This window comes from Puma concolor, chromosome C1, assembly GCF_028749965.1.
Source record: "Puma concolor isolate L17-30 chromosome C1, mPumCon1.1.hap2, whole genome shotgun sequence".
Classification (NCBI taxonomy): Eukaryota; Metazoa; Chordata; class Mammalia; order Carnivora; family Felidae; genus Puma; species Puma concolor.
Window position 1 is genome coordinate 218,981,903 of NC_141674.1, and position 13,481 is coordinate 218,995,383.

The 13,481-nt window shown below is 49.5% G+C and overlaps 1 protein-coding gene across 1 annotated transcript in view; it reads right to left on the minus strand.

Annotated features, from left to right (window-relative positions):
• The window catches only part of DRC11 (dynein regulatory complex subunit 11), a 155,833-nt gene that overhangs the window by 90,298 nt on the left and 52,054 nt on the right, over positions 1-13,481 (minus strand). The window lies entirely within an intron of this gene.

Here is a 13,481-nt window from a genome sequence, read left to right on the forward strand (position 1 = left end):
GGACACGCTCTTAAGTTTCCGTAAGGCTAAGGCTCCATTTTGCATGGGCTCCAAATAGTTTTTTGTGTCACCGTGTAATTTTTACCTTTCAAAAAGCAGAGTTTGCAATTTATTAAAAAATTTTTTTAACGTTTATTCATTTTTGAGAGACAGAGAGAGACAGGGCATGAGTGGGGAGGGGCAGAGAGAGAGAGAGAGAGAGAGAGAGAGAGAGAGAGGCAGACACAGAATCCAAAGCAGGCTCCAGGCTCTGAGCCGTCAGCACAGAGACCGATGGGGGGATTGAACCCACAGACCGCAAAATCATGACCTGAGCCGAAGTCGGCCGCTCAACCGACTGAGCCACTCAGGCGCCCCGCAGACTTGGCAATTGAATCTTGAGGAATTTTGCGAGGGGTGTGTGTGGTTACTATTTCTACGTGCCTGGGGGTCTACTGAGGCAAAGAAATTAAGGGTTAGAGGAGACAGCCGTGCTGAAGATGAGTCTACAACAGTGGTTCTCAAACATTTGCCCTTTGGAGTCCTTTATACTCTTAGAATTTTTGAGCATCTCAAAGAGCTCTTGTTTATGTGAGTTCTAGCTACAAGTATTTACTGTGTTAGATACTAAAACGGAGAAATTTCTAAAACGTGCATTTTAAATTCACTTAATAACAACGCTGACAAACCCCTTATATGTTCACGTAAATAACATCTTTAGTACATATCCGAAAACAAACAAACAAAAATAGAAGAGTGTTACTGTTCTGCATCTTTGAAGCCTTTTTAATGCCTGGCTTGGGCGTTAGCTGGCCGCTCCTATCTGCTTCCGTATTCGTTCTGCTGCAACACGCTGTTTCGGTTGAAGTTTGGGAAGAAAACCTGTCCTCCCGTTCGCCACATTTCGTCATTCATTAGCAATTCCGCCGATCTCAAAACCAAAAGCCTGAGTAATGGGAAGCTCTCAGGCTCACGGGGGTGATCACAAGAGTTCCAAAAATTTAATTTCTGCCATGTCAGAGGTTTTCCTTCAGGCTCATTTGGTTCACTTTTTTGAGAATCTGGCAGTTGTTTGCTCAATTAAGAATGATGTTCCATGAAAAGTGGCTGGTTCGGCTGAAAGCAGACGGCTCCACAGGTGTGCGTCCAGATAGCCAGCACACTCGGCGTGCGGCCAAAAGCATTCAGTGCACTTCTGATTTCATCAGGCAGAATATTAAAAAGCTGTGTAGTCAAGGGTGAAGTCTTTTTTTTTTTTAATGTTTATTCATTTATTTTTGACATTGAGAGGGTGTGAGCGGGGGAGAGGCACAGAGAGGGAGACACAGAATCCAAAGAAGGCTCCAGGCTCCGAGCTGTCAGCACAGAGCCCGATGCGGGTCTCGAACCCACAAACCGCAGGATCATGACCCTGAGCCGAAGTGGGACACTTAACTGACTGAGCCACCCAGGCGCCCCAATTGCCAAGTCTTCTTAATACAATTACTTTTTACTGTGTCCTCAAGGATACTGTTAAATGAAACCTTTTTTTGAAAGGCACATGCATGGTGGTGAGGGCTGACTCTGAATTGGGGCTGCTGCTTGGTTCATGCTTAGGAGTCAACACCCCTGCTGGCTGTTGCCCCAGTGTTTCCACAGGATTACTCTTCAAGCATTTTAAAACAGTCACATCATTGTCTGCACAAAATATCTCAGGTCTCCTGAGCCTTTCCTTTGGGCTCATTTAATAGGAACATGACTCAGCTCCTTAGCTTTGCTTTGAAAAGCACTGACCACGATGGGGCATATGTGGCCAAATGAAAGGGCAGGATGATGGTAGGAGATCACATGCTAAGTGACATTGACACTAAGTCACACTGCTTAGTGACATTGTCACTAGACATAGACTAGACTATGTCACATGCTAAGTGACATTCTGTCAATGGAGCTGCCATCATTGTAGCTACCTTGGTGGACTCATGTACTCATTTACCCATCCATCCATCCATCCATTCATCCATCCACCCATCCATCCCTCCACCCATCCCTCCACCCACCCATCCACCCATCCATCCATCCATCCACTCATCCATCCCTCCACCCATCCATCCATCCATCCATCCATCCACCCATCCATCCCTCCACCCATCCATCATCCATCCATTCACCCACCCATCCATCCATCCGTCCATCCGCCCATCCATACATCTATCCATCATCCATCCATCCCTCCATCATCCCTCCATCCCTCCATCCCTCCATCCATCCAATCTATCCAACCATCCATCTATTGATATGGTCAATCAACACACACCTGATTAGTACCAATGAGATTCTGGATGTAGTGATGGGAGACAGTGATCTGAAGACTGACATGTCAGCCGTTGCCCTGATGCTCTCACCTTCCACAATCACATGGCTGATGCATGTATTTGACTTCAGACACTGCTTGTTCACAAGACTCAAATCTCAAATCTTATTAAACTGCCTGACCACAGTCTATCTTGTTCTGTGCTTCACTTGGCCTTGACAAGTTAAAAAGTATGAATACATTTGGGGCGCCTGGGTGGCTCAGTCGGTTGAGCGTCCGACTTCAGCTCACGTCATGATCTCACGTTTCGTGGGTTCAAGCCCCACGTCGGGCTCTGGGCTGACAGCTCAGAGCCTGGAGCCTGCTGCAGATTCTGTGTTTCCTCTCTCTGCCCCTTCCCAGCTCACACTATGTCTCTCTCTCTCTCTCTCTCTCTCAAAAATAAACATTAAAAAAATAAAAAAAGCCCAAACAACTATGAATACATTTGGATTAAAAGCTCAAACACTCTTGCTCTGTGCACCCACCCGCCCATCCCTCCGAAGGCCACTTTATAGGCAGCTTCCTTGTCTAATTTTAATTCCACACTTTAAAGCTTGAGTGTTTTGGGGGACTCAGAACAAACCTAGAAACTGACATAAACTGAACACAAACAGGATTTACATGTGCCATTTCTAAAATAGAATTCATAATTATGTTACACATCAATTGTCATAGTAAGATTTAATAATGCACGTATGATAGTTTTCATAGTTCTTTTTGCAAAAACAGGATCAAATATATCTATTTTTAACAGATAAAAGGACATACTTTGTTTTTTAAGTCATGTTAGTTTAAGTAATTAACCATAAACTGAAATTGGATGTCTTGGCCTTAGAGACTGCACAAACTGTTGTAGGGCACACATTTAATAGATTTTAAAATTCTTATCGAGACATGACAGCATAACCTGATAGCTCTGTCTCACTTCCATGCACACATGTGCACACACACACGTGCACACACTTGCATCATACATGCACACGCACACACATGGATCAGGCATGCATATGCACACACGCATCATGCACACACACATGCATCATGCACGCGCACACATACATGTACACACACTTGCATCATGCACACACGTGCGCGCGCACACACACACACACACACACACACACACACACACACTTGCTGTGCTCACACCATCCCCATGTTCTTCCTCCCTCATAAGGAGTCCTCTGGCCCCAGAGTGGTTGTTTCCCAGCTTTGGGATATTCTTTTTAATTTTTTTTATCGTTTATTTATTTTTGAGACAGAATGAGACAGAGCATGAATGGGGGAGAGTCAGAGAGAGAGACAGAGACACAAAATCCGAAGCAGGCTCCAGGCTCCGAGCTGTCGGCACAGAGCCCGACGTGGGGCTCGAACTCACGGACCGCGAGATCACGACCTGAGCCGAAGTCGGACGCTTAGCCGACTGAGCCACCCAGGCGCCCACCAGCTTTGGGATATTCTAAGTGTGCCCTGGGTGTGCACTGATTGGGATTCTCCCTGTCCATGTCGCCCTGTCCTGTGTGTCCTGTGACTCAGTCACTTAGAGCATGCTGACAGATACTGAATTTTACTCTGTTTCCTTGGTTGCTGGGTTTCACCCTCACATTTTCAGCTGCGGGGCCATGGCCTCCCCTCTCCCGAGTCAGGGTGCTCAAAGCTGGGACACACCTGATCTCTCCTGCCGCTAATCATAAGGAAGCTGTAAGGTGACGAGCTGTAAGGTGTCGCTCTGGGCTCAGCACACTGCAAGGTGTGAAAACTGCAGGGACCGTTGGCCTTGACTTGGGGACGAGTAAAGAGAATATGATTTTGGCTCCCACTGTGCTCCTGGCAGAAACAGCTAGGGCTGACAGCATCGGCTGCAGGTGAAAGCCCATCGGGGGACTTCTGGGGGAGTAATTCCAATGACACAGTGTCAGGAAGGATTACAGGTGCAAACAACACGCATGGTTTCTGCTGGACTCTGCTCCCCCCACGGGCACCTCATTCCTGTCTTCACCTTCTCCACCGTCCCAGGATCACCGAGGGGCAGGCGCTGTCCTCTCACTTGGGTACAGACGTGCTGTCTGGTCACCACCCACAGTGTCTGAACGCCACGGGTGCCTTATCCAGGCCCCCTGTCCCGAAAACACGCCACTGTGCTTAGGGCTGACACATGCTGTGAACATTGGCAGTAGTCAGATAACTGGAATTACAAGACGATGGCGTCTCGGCCTGGAAAATTCTCCTCCCCATCCCTCCCGGGGACTTTGCTACTCGTTGCCTGAATGTGTCCGGGGAGGGGAGTGGGGAGCCGCAGAGACAGCTGGTCCCCTCTCTGACTGGTGGGAGGGACCACCACTCCCCAGACGGGCCGGCCTGATCCTAACCACCAGGACCTGAGAACGTGGCCTCATTTGGAAGTAGGGCCGTTGGGAGGAGGTTATACTGGAGGGGCCAGGGTGGGCCCGCATCTAATGTGACTGGTATCCTTATAAACAGGGGGCGACTGGGACCCCAGGACAGACACACACGGACTATGTGAAGACACAGGGAGAAGGTGGCCATCCACACGCCAAGGAGGGGCCTGGAACAGCTTCTCCCTCACGGCCTGTGCAAGGAACCAACCTGGCTGACGCCACGGCGGTCTTGGACTGGAGCCCCAGACAGTGAGGGAGTGAACTCCGGCTGTTTTGGCCACCCAGCTGTGGCACTTGTTACGGTCACCGTAGGAAGCTAATCCACGAGCCTGGCAACAAGTTTGCTGCTGGCGACTTCCGCGGTCGTTCTATCGCTCCCCTCCACTCTCTCTGGATCTGTCAGATGGCCGAGTCCTCTTTTCTGGAAGGTTCTCTCTCTTGGCTTCCTCTCGTCTCTCTCCCCGCTCCTCCATCTTTTTAGGCCGCCCTCCTCCGTCTCACACAGAAGGAGCTCAGATTGCGAGGCTTATCATCGGCGTTTGAGCTCTTGACTGTCCCTTCATTTCAGGAGGAAGGTTCCGTCTAGGCTCTGCTGCCCCTGACGGCCACCTGCTCAGCCTTCCGGGTCAGGGTCTCCTCGGCTCCCGGACTATAGGTGCTGGGGACCCAGGGCTCTGCTCTTGGGCTCTTCTCTGTGCATGTGCATCAGGGTCTCATCCGGTTTCTTGGCTTCAAATAGCACCGTGCACTTCACCCCTCCCAACGCCGTGTCTCAGGCTCGTCTGTCCCCCGGGCTGCAGACCTACATTCGACGCCTGCCCACCACCTCCATCCGAAGTGCAGCGAGTTCCTCAAGCCCAGATGTCGCAAACTCAGCCTCTGTCCTCACCTCGTCCCCCAAACCCCCTCCTCCGCCTGCATTTCCCCATTTCAGAAAATGGAAGCGTTCGTAGTTGCCTCCAGGGGCAAAAACCTAGAATCGTCCTCCAGCACGTTCCTCCTTCGTGCCTCTGTTCAGTCCACCCGCAAACCCTGCATCCGACCCCCTGTCATTGCCTGTGCTGGTCCCAGCCACCATCAACTCTTGTGTGCGTTACTACAAGGCACAGGATGCCCTGCTGTGCCCCCCCCCCCCCCGCCCCCGACCACTCCTGCTCTGACCACATTCCTTGCAGCAGCCAGAGCGACGAACCTTTTAAAACAGAAGCTGCCTCGCATCACGCCCCTTCTCTGCTCAAAGTTTGCCAACTCTCTCACTCAAAGTGAAAACCAATGGCCTTCGGATCAGGTTAACTTAGATCCCTCCTTACAGGTTCTGTCACATGCAATTCATAACGGCACCCCCTTTCACTCTTAAGTGTCCTGGTGTGGACATTTAATTATATGGTTCCTCCACCTACAATGGCCTTCGTGACACTCACCTGCTACCTCCCTGGCTTGGCCCTCACCACCTTCCCCCTGCTCCCCTGCTTCCAGCTGCTCCCCGTCTACTGGGGGTTCTCCCTCCTCAGAGACAGGTTCTCCCGCAGAGATAACACACACGCTCAAACGGTATCGTATCAGAGAGGTCTTCCCCGACCACCTTGTATAAAATAAGTTTTTCAGCCAAATAAATACATTCCCTCTCATCTGACAGCCGAAGGTCCCGCCCAGGTAGGTACGTGTGGGGTAGGGAAGAAAAGGATGGAAAGTTATTTTTGGATCATTACTTCAGTTTCTCTTTACAGTTTGGAAAACCCTTTCATAGATGCGGGGATCTTCTCCACTTAGATCGTAGCACACAAAACACCCCTGCAACGTTATCGTGTTCAACACGCTGCCTCTGTGCGTGATGATTGAGATCGCAGCGCTCCCTCAATTAGACTTTGAATCTTGATTCCAAAGACACTTGATGATCTTTCATCGTTTTGCTGATTTGCAAAGTTACCGTGCTGCACAGGCTTCGGCGCCATTCGCGGACCCCCTCCGACTTTCTATTTGTCCCCCGATGGGGGGCAGCAGTCAAGCCCAGAACAGGTGGCTCAGCCGGGCAGTCAGACCACCTAATGGGGCGAGTGACGTAGAAAATGGCATGGGGCCGCATGGAAAATCACCTGAACCGCGCAGATGAGGGCTCTCTCATTTCGCCCAAGTCTACAGAACACGACGGAAAAGGAACACCAAGAAAGGAGAAAATCGTCCAAGGACACGATGCATGAGAATGGCACATGGAGCTTAATGAGACTGGATTCATCAGGTATTTCTGAGCTCTTACCATTCAGTCACCTGCAAACAAATGCTGGCATATCCCATGGGGGTTATGTTCATTTAAAAAAATTTTTTTTTAACATCTATTCATTTTTGAGAGATAGAGAGAGACAGAGCATGAGTGGGGAAGGGGCAGAGGGAGAGAGAGAGAGAGAGAGAGAGAGAATCCGAAGCAGGCTCCAGGCTCCGAGCTGTCAGCACAGAGCCCGACGCGGGGCTCGAACCCACGAACCGTGAGATCATGACCTGAGCCGAAGTCAGACGCTCAACCGACTGAGCCACCCAGGTGCCCTTACATTCATTTTAAAGTAAGAATTCAGCTTTGGGGAACAAAGTGTAATTCGTATTAAATTAAGTACAATTTCCAAAAGATAGAATTTAAAGTTACTCGTCTAACCCTTTGCCTAAAAAATATTCAGAAAGATCTGAATGCGATCGCTGGATGTGCAAGATATCATGTACCAAGCCCCAGAGACACTTGCGTATCACTAAGTCTGATTACTCTTGGACTATTACAAAAGAAAGAAGCGGGAGGGGCCACCAAGTCCCCGTCCCTGCCAGAGAATTAATCTAGGTGATGCTGTCTTGTAGTTGTTCCGGGGTTGGACATCTGCAGTCGTTGGACATTTCTTCCAGCTTCTTCTACCAGTCCTGCTCTTGACTCCGTCTGCACAATCAGAATTATTTAAGGGGACGAGGCCTGCACCCATCACACCTGCTCTCCCCTAACCGAGCTCCCACGTGGGCTTCACATGTGTAAAGCCATCGCACTGTTTCGTCCTGGCCAAACACTTAATTCTCACTCTGCCCCACCCCCATCCAAATCCTTGGTCCGCGATCCTCGCTCACAATCCTGTCTTTGGCCCGACGCTGTGTCCAAGCTTCTCTTAGCCTAAGACAGAGGCTCCTGCCTGAGACACATGGACCCCAAGCTCCCATCCTGGCCCGAGGTCAGGGGCTGCTCCTGCCCACTCTTGACCTCCACAAGGGCAAGTGGGAAGTATGCTGTATTTTCTTTTCTACGGATAGTGTTTGCCTGGTATGAGGGTGGCTGAGGCAATGGTGTTGCTGTGTCCTTTTTTTTTTTTTAAGCTTCTTTATTTTGAGAGAGGAAGAGAAGGAGGGGGAGAGAGAGAGAGAGAAAGAGAGGGAGGGAGACAGAGTGAGAGACAGACTAGAGGGAGAGAGAGAATCCCAAGCAGGCTCTGAGCTATCAGCACAGAGCCCAACACGGGGCTTGAACCCTCAAACTGTGAGATTGTGACCCGAGCCAAAATCGAGAGTCGGACACTCAACCGACTGAGCCCCCAGGCGTTCCAGCCGTTTCCTCCTTGCGCCTGAAATACTTGCCCACCCGGGCTCTGCAGTGTGGGGGCAGGGCCAGAACTGGGTGGAGAACCTGCCCAGACGCCCAGGTCCCGACGTGGCCTGTCCAGAGCTGCTGCACACTGTGACCCAACTCAGCTCGGGCCACCTCAGTGTGCACCTCACAGGCGTCTCCCGCTAACAGCCCCAACCCGTTCCGGAAAACGAGAGGCTCCACACAGGATGCCCGTGTCTCCTGATCTTCAACGGGAAGGATTATAATCTGTGACAACCGTGCCCCCGTGCCCCCAACTGGTTGTTCCCCTGGGGAGGCAGGGTCATGGCAGCACACTGGGAAAAGCACCCGGTTGTTTCCCGAAAAGAAGAGAATTCACGCTCGGACACGCCAGGCGGTTCCCGTTTCCCTTCGCAGTCTGTTTTCCCGAACCAGGAAATGGAAAAAGATCTTTTGTCAGCCGGGAGCCCTGTTTGCTGAGAAGATGTGGTTTTTCCAGACTTAAAATAACTGTAGGGTGTGTACTTACAGGTCTTACAAATATTCTTTTAAATATTTCCTCATGCTGTATTTTATCAGTGCGAGGACTCCACTCCTGGACATGTGCTGGTTCTCTGGAAGATCTCTAGAGACCTACTGCCGACAGGAAGCCCTGGGCCAAGAGCTGAGAAAGGAGACTCAGCCCGACTCTGGCCGCTCCGCCCGTGGGAGGCACGGCTTGGCTGGAGACCCGCTCACCCGTGGCGCCCACACGTCAGCTCTCCTCTTCCTCCGATGCCTTCACCATTTTGCCTTTACGGGTTTTGACCAGTTTAGGTGAGGAGTGGAAGCCAGATGTGGACTTGAATTTCTTCAGCTGCTAGTGAGGCTGACACTTTGCCACGTGCCCGTGCATCTGCGTCTCGTCCTTTCTCGGATCCACGTAAGTGGCAGAAATGACAACAGCTCACAAGATGCGTGTCGCACGGAGGTTTACACCGCGTTTTCACACCTGCCTTTCACAAAGTACTTTCTCATTTCGTCCTTACAGAAATTCTGTGAGATACGCATTTCCCTCCACTTTGCGAAGGAGGAAATTTGAAAATGCGAGAGTTTAAGTGATTTATCCTAAGGCAAATGGTTCCAGAGCCTGGATTCCGACTTGAACTCGAACCTGTGTCTGGATGTGCAGGGCGTCTCCACTTATCACAGCCACTTGCTGTGTTTGCATGAATCCTTAGACAACGGATTCCTAAGACTTCCAGGGTTGCCCTGGATACCCTCCTGCCCCAACGGTTCCGCCGTTAGGAATCCTCACAGAAGTGAAGGCAGAGATACTCTGCTATGCACTGTCTGTACTAGTAAAAACTGTAAATAATAAAAGCTACGATCAAACCCTGCAAATAAGCACCCCTGGGGATTGGCTATATAATTATGGTGAAGCCTCAAGGTAGAACTCTGCTTCTGTTCTACCTTGGACAGAAGGTCTACCAAAGGTAGAAGGTCTACCAAAGGACAGGTAGAACTTCGCCTGTTTTTTACCTGTTCGCCATGGGCACCTTATACACACTCGGAGCTCTCGCAAAGACCAGCTGCTCTACAGGAATGGCGGAGATGTTAATATTAAGGGGGAAGACCAGGCTGGGAAGTGATATGCGTTCTAGAAAGAAAAGGGGATAGGCGGACAGCCTCAGGTATGGGTGTTTCGGTTCGCAGGTGCGTGGAGACCGGCGAGCTGTGTCCCTGTGTGCACCTAGGTTCACGCACAGCTGTGGGAATGGATGGGGGAAGACCAGTAAATTCTTCTGTATGCATTTGAGTATTGCTTCCCGTGCCACAGCGTATAGGAATTATGTTGGTAATTAAATAAAACAACAAAGTAAAATAAATTACATTAAACGTATAGGTGGTATTTGGCTGGTTTCCTTTTTTTTCTTCAAGTTTTTTTTTTTTTTATTATTTATTTATTTTGAAAGAGAGAGAGAGAGAGAGAGCGCCAGAGAGAGCAAGCAGGCTCTGTGCTGTCAGTGCAGAGCCCTACGTGGGGCTTGAACTCACAAACTGTGAGATGATCACCTGAGCCAAAATCAAGAGGCGGACGCTTAACCGACTGAACCACCCAGGCACCCCTGGTCGGTTTCCCTTTCTGTCTTATTTTAGGGTTTGACTAGGATACACATTTCGTAAATTTCACAGTGGGATCAATCCAATTTTCTTTGACAATATTTTTGTTCCTAGAAGTCAGAAAATTGTGACCTGTGTCTAGGAGAGTTAAGTTCTCCATTGTGCTTTCTACTTCCTGTTGGCCTTAATAATTAGATCAATCTAGTTCTATCTATGTCTATTATGTTCTATCTATGTCTATTAGATCAATCTATGTCGTTTGCAGTCTTATTACTTCTAGTCACTTAATTTATCATACACTATTTCCATCTCTGTCTGTCACTTCCTGGGCTCTCCAGTTTGCTCTGTTGATTCACGTTTCTGCTTTTATATTCGTAGAATGCATTCACCTTATTTTTCTTTATAATAATATACTTGAAAACAGAGTGCCATTTGTCCTGCCCTGTTGGTGTTCCCTTCTTGTTTTAATCCTAATGACTTTAATAATTATGTTTGCAAGTTCAATAAATAATCCTGTTGGGATTTTAATTGGAATTGCGGTCTAGCAATTACCTGGAGCAGACACATCGTCTTTCCATTGGATCGGGAGCATGGTGAGTCTGCCCACTTATACAAGTCTTTTTGTATTCCTTCCTTTTAACATTTATAGCCTTCTTAAACTTTCACATATTTTTCTTTCATATTTAGTCTATCGCTGATTTAAAAACTACGTTGTGCCACTTTCTTTAAAATACTTATTTCCTTTTCATGTCATACTGAAAATAATTTATCTCATGGAACTAACTGATATTAGGGGCAAAAGCCATCCATACTGTCCTTTCCTGAGAAGGCCTGCAGCGTTTCTTCAAGTGCATGGCTTTCTCTTGGTTTAAAAAATCCTGGATGTTTCACTCATTCACGCACTCATTTAGAACTTACTCAAGTGAGTATCTACGATGTGCCACAGACACTTTGAGGCACTGGGAAAAAGCAGTAAACAGAACATCTAAAAGTCTTTGCTTTTATTCAGCTTACATTTTATTATGCTGAGAATTAATCCTTGTCTTGCCATTTTTAAATTTTATTTTATGTATGTATGTATGTATGTATGTATGCATTTATTTAAATGTTTATTTATTTTTGAGACAGAGAGAGAGAGAGAGCAAGCAGGGGAGGGGGAGACACAGAATCAGAAGCAGGCTCCAGGCTCTGAGCTGTCAGCACAGAGCCTGATGTGGGGCTCGAACCCACAAACTATGAGATTATAACCTGAGCCAAAATCAGACGCTTAACCCACTGTGCCACCCAGGTGCCCCTCCATTTTTAAATTTTAAAATAAGAAGGGGATATTTGATTTTATGAAATGATTTTTCTGCATGAGCTGAGACGATCACATTGCTTTTATTGGTATTACACAACACTGAATTTTCTTTCTTTTTTTTTTTTTCAACGTTTATTTATTTTTGGGACAGAGAGAGACAGAGCATGAACGGGCTAGGGGCAGAGAGAGAGGGAGACACAGAATCGGAAACAGCCTCCAGGCTCTGAGCCATCAGCCCAGAGACCGACACGGGGCTCGAACTCACGGACTGCGAGATCGTGATCTGGCTGAAGTCGGACGCTTAACCGACTGCGCCACCCAGGCGCCCCACAACACTGAATTTTCTTAGCACTTAACTATTTACGTTTTTGGGACTAGACACTGGCGGTCTGATTTCGAGCCACTTGGAAATCTAAAAAGTACTGTCTGAAATGACAACTGAGTCAGAGACAAAAATCAAAACGCAAACGGGTTGGAGATGGACAAGAAAATCACGACATGTAATTCAAAAAATTTTTTTAAATATTTATTTTTCAGAGAGAGAGAGAGACAGCAATACAGAGTGTGAGCAGAGGAGGGGCAGAGAAAGAGGGAGACCCAGAATCCAAAGCAGGCTCCAGGCTCTGAGCTGTCAGCACAGAGCCCGACGTGGGGCTCAAACTCACGAAATGTGAGATCATGACCTGAGCTTAACCAGATGCTTCACCTACTGAGCCACCCAGGCGCCCCACGGCATGTCATTTTTCCAAAGTCCTCCAGAATAAGGGTCCAGCACCCAAATCACATGCCCCTAATTTCCCTTCCCCCAGATCCTGCTGGAAGCCCCAACAGAGCACACACCTGGGGCAGGTCTGGGAGCTAAAATTCCCAGGGAGGGGGCTCCTGCCACGAGGTCAGCACCTGCCCTGGGGAGGAACAGGTGCCTGGGCCAGTGAGCCCCAGAGTGACAAAGGAGCCACTGCAGGGTCATGACCCGCCTTCGGATTTTAAAGGACGACCCTTCCTCTGTGTGGTGGACAGACTGTATGTAGTCCCTGTGTTCTCCTTCTCCTGGTGTTCACACCTTTGTGTGTTTCCCTCCCCTTGAGTGTGGGTCGGACTGGCCGCTGGCTCGTAGCCCACGGGATACAGCAAGCAAGACGGCGGGATGTCACTTGTGTGATTGCTCCACGTGTCTGTAGACTCCCTCCCTTGCTGGCTTTGATGAGGCAAGTTGCCAGACCCAGGGGCCCACCCCCCACAGAGCAGGGGACGACTCTGGCCAACAGCCAGCAAGCCCTGGGACCCTCGGTCTGGCAGCCCCACAGGAACTGCACGCCGCCAGCTGCCACTGGAGCTTGGAAGCCGATGTGACCCCGTCTGCAGCCCTAGGGGACCCAGGGCAGAGGACGCAGCTCAGCCCAGACTCCGGATCCACAGCAGCCGCGAGACGCTCAGTGGCTGTGGTTTCCAGCCACCAAGTCCGTAAGCCAGACTGATACGGTTATGCGGCAATAAAGAGCAAATGCACCGTCATCACGTTGAGACAGATTCGGAGAGCAAGGGTGGTCGCAGGAATGAGTCAGGGGGCCACGCAGTCTAGGTTAGGGCTGACGCGGCTCAGACCAGGCCCGGTGGCAGCAAAGACCGAGGCCTAGACGTGGTGGGTTTGGGGCATATTGTGAAGGTGAAGCCGATGGAATCTTCTGACGGACTGGAATTTGGGCTCAGAGAAGGAGAGGAGTCAGGGTCGTGCCTCAGGGACGGGCAGGGTGGGTTCTCCGTCCGCTGGGGTGTGAAAGGCCGTGTGGGGACAGCTCT